The sequence below is a fragment of the Podarcis melisellensis genome (genome assembly GCF_964234715.1).
Source record: "Podarcis melisellensis genome assembly, chromosome: 1".
NCBI classification, from domain to species: domain Eukaryota; kingdom Metazoa; phylum Chordata; class Lepidosauria; order Squamata; family Lacertidae; genus Podarcis; species Podarcis melisellensis.
In genome coordinates, this window is record NC_138528.1 from 80,697,892 (window position 1) to 80,708,125 (window position 10,234).

Genomic DNA, 10,234 nt, shown 5'->3' on the forward strand with positions numbered 1-10,234 from the left:
TTCATTTCCTACCAATCCCAATAAGAAGGTGTCAGGGAACTGCAGGCAGCGAGGGAGGAAGGAAAGGGAGGATACGGAGAACCATCTCCACTGATTAGTACTGGCTCGTCCTCAGAGGACAGAGAAGAGGAAAGTGAGTCTGAGCAGGAGGGGGTGCTTCTGAGAGAGGGGGATCCACGTCACAGGGAAAGACGGAAGGGGTTGGGCCGTTGGTTGTGCTGGTCTCGAGGGCAAGGGAAAAAAGAAACCAGTCGAAACAACGCGTCATGAAACACGGATCACTTTGTTTATTCTGCCTGTAATCGTGTCAGAAGGAAATAAAGAATGGAATTTATGGCTGGCTGCCTGGAGTGCTTTCTCTGCTGAGAGCAGCAACGCGCTGCAGCTGGTTAGCTGACAGAAGGCCTCCGGTTTCTTAATAAACATATATTTCAACATCTTTTTCAATTCATTATATATCATTTCCCAGAAGCCTTTCAACTTTTTGCACTCCCACCACATATGATAGAATGTCCCTTCTTTTTCTTTACATTTCCAACACTTATTACATGTTTTATACATTTTAGCTAGTTTTACTGGCATTATATACCATTTGTATACCATTTTCATTACATTTTCCTTTAGCGCAGTACATGCCGTAAATTTTAGTCTTTCATTCCATAATTTTGACCACTCATCATATTGTATATTATAACCAAAGTCTCTGGCCCAATGTATCATTACCGATTTAAGCTCTTCATCTTTTATGTACCACTCCAGCAACATGTTATACATTTTTGACAGATTTTTATACTCATTATTCAATACCTCTAGTTGAAATTTTGATTCTTTTTCTCCATATCCATATGCTTTACAATCTTTTTTAAACATTTTACAGACCTGATAGTAATGCAACCAATCATAAACAAATTCTTTTACTTCTTCATAGGGTTTCATTTTCCATTTCCCCCCTTCTTTAACTGTCAATTCTCCGTATGTTATCCACCTCCCCGTCATATTAATCTTTTTCACGCTCATCATTTCTAAGGTGAAATCCAGTGGGGGAGTTTATATTCCAACAATTTTTTATACCTGTCCCATACATTTATAAATGATCTTCGGAAGATGTGGTTTTCAAACCCTTTATGAATTTTCTTCTTTTCATACCATATATATGCGTGCCAACCAAATCTATTATCAAACCCTTCTAAATCCAACAATTCTCCATTTTCTAATTTAATCCACTCCTTTAACCAGCATAAGCAAGATGCTTCATAATATAGTTTCAAATCTGGCAGGGCGAAGCCGCCTCTTTCCTTTGCATCTGTTAGTAACTTAAACTGAATCCTTGGCTTCTTACCCTGCCAGATGTACCTTGATATTATCTTTTGCCATTCTTTAAATATTGATACCCCCTTAATAATCGGGAGTGATTGAAATAAAAATAACATCTTTGGTAGCATGCTCATCTTTGTCGTTGATATTCTCCCCCAAAAGGATAACTTCAACCTTCCCCACACCTCCAGATCCCTTTTTATTCCATTCCACACAGGTATATAATTATTTTGAAACAAATCAATATTTCTGGGGGTTAACCACATTCCTAAATACCTCACTTTATTCACCACTTCTATTCCAGTTTGTTGTTGCATTATCTCTATTAATTCTTGTTTCATATTTTTCACAATAATTTTTGTCTTCTTTTTATTTAAATAAAATCCTGCGACTTGACCAAATTGATCTATTTCTTCTAGTATTCTTTTAACACTTCCCAGTGGTTTCTCCACTGTTATTACCAGATCAGTGCTCCAATAATCCTCTTAATTGGAGCCCAAACTCAGCTCCATCTGTCTCCTTGCCCATATTTGTCTCAATCCCATTTGAAAACTGTGGTCTCTAATTTTTTTCATGAATACAAAACTTGATTCTGTCATCAGCTGCAAGTGTGAGAAGAGTAAGGCATGTCCCACTTCAGATATATCCTACCCACAGAGCCAGTAATCAAAGGGGTTTGGCAACTTTGCCACATACTAATACAATTTTTTATTTTTTATTTTTTGTTATTCTCTCCCCTATAGAGCCAGTGTGGTGTAGTGGTTAAGTGCGGTAGACTCGTAATCTGGTGAACCAGGTTCGCTTCCCCACTCCTCCACATGCAGCTGCTGGGTGACCTTGGGCTAGTCCCACTTCTCTGAAGTCTCTCAGCCCCACTCACCTCACAGAGTGTTTGTTGTGGGGGAGGAAGGGAAAGGAGATTGTTAGCCACTTTGAGACTCCTTGGGGGTAAAAAGCGGGATATCAAATCCAAACTCCTCTCCTCTCCTCCTCCTCCTCCTCCTCTATTGATCTCCTTGTGCCCAAATTTCCAGTCTTTTACAACAATATCGACAAACATATGCCACATTTCCTGGGCTAAAGAACAGCATACAGCATAGTTTACAATAAACATGGAAAGAATCAGGATTTATTCTAGGCTTCACAAGAAAGATTCTGACTAAAGATTAGGAATTGCTTTCTGACAATCTCTCCTTCACTTGAGGTTTAAAGAAGAGGTTGGACAGCTGTTTGTCAGGGACATTTGAGTTGTGATTCCTGCATCACTGGGGGGTGGGCTAGATGGCCCTTGGGATTCCTCCAAACTGTACAGTTCTATTATTCTCTCCCCCCCCCCACCTGCATTGTGCAAGAAACCAGCACACTGCTAACCCCTGAAGCTAAAAGGAGGAAGGAGGAAGAGACAGGAAGAAAAAGTAACAAAGAAATATAGAAACACAGGAAATGAAAAAGACAGAAAGGGAGAAGGATGTGCCCTTCCTTAACCTAAATATGGGTACCGAGATTCCACCACAAAGCATTAACTATAAAGCTGAGGCCATATTCCAAATTATTTTTGTGACTAGGATTTCCCCTCAGTTACAAAATGGCTATTATCCCTGTAAAATATATTGAATATTTTATTCGCTGTTATGGTCTACTCATGGTTACTGGAGATTTTCACAAAATTACTGCTCAAAAACTGTGTATTGGTTGCCTCTAACTCATGCATTCTAACTCTGTCTAGAATAAGGTCCAGGACACACTTATTAAAATAATATATTGATTAATATCAATACATCTGCCTGTCTTTCCCTTTGTCTGGAGATCTTGTGCCTCTGAGCCTAGCTAGGTCAGTCTTTTGGACATAGCAGAAGGAATCGTCTCAGCCAAGGATTCTCTCTGAGATGCTGCCTTCTCTTGAACTGAACTTTCCAGAAGTCTAGTCCTGGGACTTGAGTCTTCTTCAAGGCGTAGTTCTCCAGGATAAAGTGAAGGACAAAACTAATACCAGAAAACAGGAATGAATCTCCAGGAATCCTGGGAACTGTAGTATGACACAGCAAAGGCCTGTCCTATGCCATGGCTGTTGTTATAATTGAGAAAACGAGAAAGAACTAAGGCCTAAGTTCTAGTGAAGGGCTGAGCAGGAAACTGTCATTTGATAACCGTAGCTGCTGGAGACAATTTTTAGACCCTAGGCTGCTGGTCACTAACACCACTTTGCCCTTTTTTCCAGCAAATTGAAAGAGCTTTGAAGGAAGAGCTTTTGTTTGATGCACATATCCTCACACATCCTCGCTTCAGGCATTTTGTAAACTTGGGCCATTTGACCAAGCCACACCCTCTGACATCAGAGGTGAGGCAGGTGATGATACAGCTGAACCAAAGGGGTTTGCAGGCTCCACCCATCAGCTGATTGGCAGCTCCTGCAAACACCCAACTATCATCTGGTTATCAGGATTTGCAAAGTGCCACGTGCAATGCTGTGCAAGCACCAATGATCAGCCCAGTGTTAGGGCTTGCAGAGTATGCAAATCCTGGTGATCAGCTGATCTGCAGTGCCTGCAAACTCCCTTTGGCTCAGCCGTCTCTTTACCTGCCCTGCACCTAGGGACTGTGATGATAATCCATCACCTTTCTTCTTTATCCTTCACTGCCCTCTAGTGGTGCGTTTATTTTATTTTTATCCCTCTACCATGTCAATATTGAACTGTTGGCAGAAAAAAACCCTTATGAATTTGAGAGAGAGGGAGAGAGAGAGAGAGAGAGAGAGATTTAACATAGATCATCTAGCCACATCCTATGCTTGTGGAGACTTATAGCCACATTTAAAACTGTTACATTCCATAATAAAAATATCAAGAAAATAAAAACTAAATGTTTAATGGGTCCTGGTGCTCAAGGTGACTTACATTATATTTAAAATAGCAACATCCCATATTGAATGCACACATACAAAATAAAACTTAAAATGTTTGGGGCATTTTGGTGTGTGGAAAAGAAAGAAAGAAATTACAGAGGGGCCATCTGGTTAGGCAGCAATAGATTTTAATGGATTGCTCTGAAGTCATTTCAGCAGGGGGGGTGTCACCCCAACACCACGTGCCCACCACTGTGTTCTGTCCTGTATTTTGCTAGAATAACTGTACAGTGGTACCTCAGGTTACAGACTCCACTAACCCAGAAATAGTGATTCAGGTTAATAACTTTGCTTCAGGATAAGAACAGAAATTGTGCTCCAGCGGCACGGCAGCAGCAGGAGGCCCCATTAGCTAAAGTGGTGCTTCAGGTTAAGAACAGTTTCAGGTTAAGAACGGATCTCTGGAACGAATTAAGTACTTAACCCAAGGTACCACTGTATACTGGAGGGAGGCGGGATCCAGATCAGGACCCTAGTATGGGGGTTGGAGGCTTTAATTCTTTCACCCTCCTGCGGCTCCAATCTGCATCTATGTGCAGCAAAGGCATACCTGCAACTTGCATTGCAGGAAAAGTTCCCATTCATTTCAGTGGCAATGAATTGGCCTTGTCTAGGATTCTGACATGGGGGTAGTGTGCTTTGTGCTCTCAAATCATGTGAGTCTGGATTTTGCCACTCGTGCTCTCTGGACAAGATAGATCACATACATCTCTTACAGATTGTGCTAAATACAGCACAGAGATTCGTTTTAAAAAGAGGTCTTCATCAGCGTTGCAGATTTCTCTGAAGGGTATTTCTTGTCCAGCAGATGGCAGTCATAGCACTTTGGCTCTGCTGTACTACATCATTAAATAAAAAGCCAGCATTTATTTTTACACAAGGGAAGCTTAAAGCTGCTCTTGTTCCAGAAACATTTGTAATTTGATTGTGAAACGTATTGGTCAGAAAGAATGCTTGGCTGCATTACAAATAACAACCCTCTGATTTCTCTTCCACATAGACAGTGATCGTATTTTTTTAAAAGAAAAGAATAGCTGGATGGAGGTTCAAAAGTGAGGTAACCCTCAGGTTTGAAAATGCTTGAAAAACAGAACTCCTACATTGCAGTCACTTGTTCTGCATGCAGCAACACATTTTTGGTGCCAGATGACAGCTTCTAGCACTTGCAATTTAGATGCCAAGTATACAAGAAATGGCAGGGAGATTTTCTTTCCTGCGAGCCATTTATGTGATTAAAGTCTGCCCACCTCTTGCTCTAAGTTTAAAGTAAGGACAGATTCATCCCTAAGGCAAACTGTATTTTCAATGTAGTGGGAATAAATATGACATCTTCAGGATTGCCCAAACATGACTAAGGCTTATTTCAAATATCCTTGTTTTGTTTACAAACTGATTTCCTTCCCTCTCTCAGCCCCAGTCCATACATGATGCATGCAACCCATGATCAGGATTCCTGACTTTTTGAAACAACTTTTAAAATAAGTGCAATAATCTTCAAATTTGATTTGTGCAGTGGTGCTGAAGAAGGAATTGCTTAATCCTTTTCCTCAAGCTGTTTCCTGGTTTAATTTGCCCCTCCCTTGAGGCTACAGTTAGGTCTATGAAGGGGGGGGGGAGTTAGCCCTGCTTCTCCCAGAGTTTTGATTAACTCTTGACAACTCTTGGCAAACTGCAGTGGCCAGAGTTTTTAGAGGGGTAGTGCATGCTTCAATGTGTTTTCAAGGCATAGGGTGCATTCAGCCCAAATTTCACAGTGCTTTCTTACAATGTAACCCTAAGCATCTTTGCTTACTCCCTAGTAAAGATGTTTTGGATAACAGTCCAACTCTGCAATCCACCCCCCTTTGTCCTGGGCATGCAGGTGTGTGTGTAATGGGTAGAAGGGTCCCTCTGCCCAGTCCTGCTGGCTTCTACCTGCAATGTGACCCCACTGCCATTCTGCCAACACAGAATTCAAGGCTATACCAGCTGAGTTTGCAATGACAGTCCACAGAAAGTCCCAAAGGAGAGCGGTGGGAAGGGGCTGAGCCAGCCCAAAATCTGATGGGTCCCAAGGTGGCCCCACCACTGTCACATGGCAGCTTCAGGCTAGCAGCAGCCAAGAGCAGCTGCACACTTTCCAGCTCAGGAGTCAGATCAGGCCCAGAGCTCTGATGCAGCTGCTGGAGACTGAGGAACCACTGAGACTGAGGAACATGAGCCCCCAGAAGAATCTCCTGTATCTGCAGGGTACCTTCATGGGTGCCTTCCCCTGAGGAACCAAATGCCTCTCCCCAGAACCTCCTCACCAGTCCAGCAATACAGGGAGCACAATACAAGTTGGAGGTGAGAGAACGATGGAGGAGTGCTCGTCTTCAGGCCAGAGGCATGGCCCCTTTAAGAATCTAGAGGTACTCACAAGTGGGTGGAGTCTGAGAGAAGTGGCACTGAGTGCAGAGCTTAAATAGGCTCAGTCTGCTCCTAACCTTTACTGGAGCAAGTTGTTCACCTAGGGCTGTCTGTGGTCCTGTAAGCCTGGCTAGCTTTCTCTATGGGATCAGGCATTAGCTTGCTTTTTGCTTGCTTTGTGGGGTGTGTTTCAGGGCTGCAAATGCCCAATGGCATACTCCTCTCTGTGTCTCTTTAGAGGTAGGTGCTGCTGAGTTCAATGGAGCGGACTTCCAAGTAGTGCTGCAATTTGGGTTTCTTTTTAAATTATTTATGAAATGCTGTGTATTTTGCTACTTTAAACCCTCCCCAAAGTGAGTACACTTCGTTAGCACAGCTTATTGTCCCTATCTACTGCCTACCCAAATCTGGCTGTGCAGTGGGAAGGGGCAGGCAGTAGTGGGGAGCTGGCTTGGGGAATAACAGTGTGATTGGGGAGATCTCAGCTGTGCTGTTGCCATGCTGCTGCCCCACCCCAGTTAACTGCCATCACTCAGTAAAAGGAAGAAAGAAGGCTGTCGTCCACTTCTCAGTATACTGGACAAATGGCAGAAGAGGACACTAGACTGAGCTGGAAATAATGGGCCACCCTATTTCTCTATTTGCATCTGAGTAGCAGCTGCTGGAGGACAATAGCAGTAGAGGATTCTCCTTCTTGGTGCTTCCTAGAGGCATGTCCAGTTGGCCATTGTGCGAAAATGGGATGTTGGCTAGATGGGCCTCTGGTGTTATCCAACAGGGCTCTTGGTAAGGTTGATGGAAGAAAGGATAGCAAGTTCAAGCCCTTACTCACCACTGTCCTATTTCACTCCCTTGTCCCACCTCATTCAACTTGCTACTATGGCAATGGCTGTTGGAAGGCAAGGAGCTAACAGTGGAGGGTTCTTCTGTTTCTTCCACACACAGCCTGTCTCATCAGAGGCCATGGCCAGAGCAACAGTCAGAGCCTATCCTGTTTCTTCAAGCCCGTCTATGTTCCCATATCACCCTGGACTCTCCTTGGCCTTGAAAGGGAATTATTATTTCTCCATGCCCCAGCCAGCAGCTGCATTTGTGCTTCCATTGAAGTCATAATAATTATTACTAAATGTGCTTGTCTATATATCATTTAGCATATGCAACTCTACATCCTTTTTTCCTGATGCATTACCTCTTTTTTGGCAACATGTAACTGACAGCCCTATAATGCGCTGTGCTGCTTCTGCCCTTCTCCACACTCCTGAACATGGGTCTTGGCGATGCTTCCAACATATACTGTCCCCCTTCCCTGCCATTCTGGAACTGTCTTTGGTAGATTAGTAGGCAGAAAGTAGTAAAAAGTACATAATTATTGTATGGATGAAGAACTTTATTTGTATATTGCAAGGATTCTTGGGGTGTGTGTGCAATGATCCATTATGGGTTCCTCTGGGTTGCCTATTTATTCTGAATGATGCCGTTCAATTTTGTTTGTTGACTTTAAGAATTATTATGACTGTGTTTTTTATCATTAGGAACATAGGAAGCTGCCTTACTGAGTCAGACTGCTGGTTCATCTAGCTCAGCATTGTATGCACTGACCGGCAGTAGCTCTCCAGAGTTTCCAACCAAGGGCCATTCCTAGCCTTGCCTGGTGATGCTGAGGATTGAACCTGTGACCTTGTGCATGCAAAGCAGATGCCCTACCAATGAGCCACAGCCATTGCTGTAAGTTGTCATGTGCTCCATTTTTGAAGGAGGGGACATACCATATTTTTCTGTGTATAACATGCCCAACACCCCCCCCCCCCCGTGTATAAGACGCCCCTAATTTTGGGGGACTCCTAATTAAGAAAATGGGAGGCGATTGCCCAGGGTTGTTGAGCATTTGGGGGGATTGCCGAAAATCATTCACCCGCCCAATTGCCGCAGCAACAGCAAAACGACAAAAGCCCTTGCCACAGCCACCAATAAACTGCCCAATCGCCGCTGACAATCTCCTGCTCGCGGCAGCAACCAATCCCACGTCCCCACTATGCACTACCCATGTATAAGAGGACCCCCAATTTTAAACATTCTTTTAGAATAAAAAACCTTATACACGGAAAAGTATGGTAGATCTTTCAAACAAATATTGTAGCACAAAAATAGCAGCTTTATTCTCGTCATATGCTTTTTGCTTTATTCTCGTCAGCATTCCAGTTAATGAAGTGGATGTAAACTCTATCCATTGCTAATGTGTACATGAGATTGTTGAGTCAGATTGTCCATCCAAGTTTAGCTAAGGGCTTTATGTTAATACGCCAAAAGCTACACAAATCAAAATTTGGGAAGTCAGTGTGTGTCTGGGGTGGGGGTTCTTCTTGGTGAACTAATGTTTTCCCCTCTCCTACTGAGGCCAGACTTTGCATAAACAGGCTCCTTTTTTAGTTACTGGCTATAAACTTATGATGGACTTCACAGGGTTGAAGTCAAGTAAAATAGATATGGTTGGCCTGTGGGTAATGTAGGGGGCAGTGGCAACTCCATGAGATATTTGGCACTGAGAAACAAAATTCTGCGGCCAATAGAGATAATAGACATAAATCATATTATAATCTTATTTATATACATGATCTGTAGTTTGCATGATTTGCTGCCTGATTTGACTTGTGAAAGGGGCATGGAATGTTTGTGGAATGGTCTTCCTCTTGGGGTGTATCAGTCTCTCTCATTAACTGTACAGTGGTACCTCGGGTTACATATGCTTCAGGTTACAGACTCCGCTAACCCAGAAATAGTACCTCAGGTTAAGAACTTTGCTTCAGGATGAGAACAGAAATCGTGCTCTGGTGGCGCGGCGGCAGCGGGAGGCCCCATTAGCTAAAGTGGTGCTTCAGGTTAAGAACAGTTTCAGGTTAAGAACGGACCTCCGGAACGAATTAAGTACTTAACCCGAGGTACCACTGTAGTTGAAATTTAAAAGCATTCCTGTTTACCCAGGCATTTGATGGCTGAAAGACACTGGCCAACACAACTTTGAGATTAGTGACTGTGATGGTATCATGTTGTTGCTTATAGATGTTCTAAATGGTTTTAGCTGTTTTTAGTTTGTTTTTAAATGTTTTAATTTTGAATTGTATTGCTTTAACTTTTTGATTTTTGCTCCTATGGATGTCTTTGAGAGAAAGGGCAAGAAAGAAATGTAAGAAATAATTAAATGCAAGTTGCAGAGCAATAGAAACTGAACTTCCAGTATTCTGAATTATTTTTTTTAAGGTGCACTTTACTGGGACAGCTTGTGTGGTGCTGTTGTTTGTGTGTTTTATTGTGTTTACTTCCTGATTTGTGTTTTTTTAATCTGTAAGCTACTTTAAGTGCACATCAGTGAGGAGTGAACTTCAAACACCAGCTTTCTCTGCTCTTGGGGCAGCTTACTGAATAAAGAATATAAAAAGTTAGCAGTTAAAATAAGCAAACAAATGCCTATATCGTTAAATTTGATAAATCTTATGGTCGTAGCATCTCAGAGGTTCTATTTATTTTGCAAAACCTCAAATGTGCACAAGGTATGGACAGGAATGATTCGCAACATTTCCAATTGCTTTCATATTAAAAAAAAACAAGAAATAAAACTCAGTGCCCGCTTCCTCT